Source organism: Arachis duranensis, chromosome 4 (genome assembly GCF_000817695.3).
Source record: "Arachis duranensis cultivar V14167 chromosome 4, aradu.V14167.gnm2.J7QH, whole genome shotgun sequence".
Classification (NCBI taxonomy): Eukaryota; Viridiplantae; Streptophyta; class Magnoliopsida; order Fabales; family Fabaceae; genus Arachis; species Arachis duranensis.
The window spans coordinates 47,266,603-47,267,504 of NC_029775.3; positions in this window are offsets into that span (position 1 = coordinate 47,266,603).

Below are 902 nucleotides of genomic sequence, written 5' to 3' on the forward strand. Positions count from 1 at the left end.
TTTCAATTTACTTTCAAGCAATTTAATTCTTCTGCACTTGTTCTTCATTTTACATTTCTGTTAATGATCCCAATTTACTTTCCTGCAAGTTAAGCTTTCTGCAAGAGTTTCTGAGTTTTGATCTATTGCTCTCTTTAATTTCCAGCACCCAACCCCCTTTACTTTTCATGCAATTTACATTTCTTGCAATTTAAGTTTCAGTTATTTTACTTTCTTGTTATTTAAGTTACTTGCAATTTTACTTTCTGCAACTTTAAATTCATTGTCATTTACTTTTTGTTAGCTACAATTTCACTCAATTTCACTTCAATGTTAGCTTAACTAAACTAATCACCCACTAAAGTTGCTTGATCCATCAATCCCTGTGGGATCGACCTCACTCTAAGTGAGTTATTATTACTTGATGCGACCCGGTATACTTGCCGGTTGGATATGTGTGTTGGAAATTCATTTTTCCACAAAAACACCATCAAGTTTTTGGCGCCGTTGCCGGGGATTGATTTAGATCAACAATGATTAAGTGGGTGAGAAGTCTAGATCAAGCATTTTTTATTTTTGTTCTCTGATTCAAATTGAAACCAAGGTGTTTGTGTTTTTGCCTCACTAAGCAAAACTCATATCTGATATGAGTAATTTCAATTTTCATTGGTGTTGTGTTCTACAAAATTCAAATGGAGTTCACCTCATCTTTTAATCAACCAAACTTCATAGGATATTGCGCACCATCACAATATGATTCAAGTCATTATTCTAATGATGGTTGGGAATATCACCAAGAAGATACAGATTCTGAGCACTCCAATCCATGGAGCTATCCTTCAGAACCACAAGATTAGCAAGAAAACCATATGGGATATTTCCCTCCCCCACAAATGATGCAAGTCATAATTCCAATAGTGGCT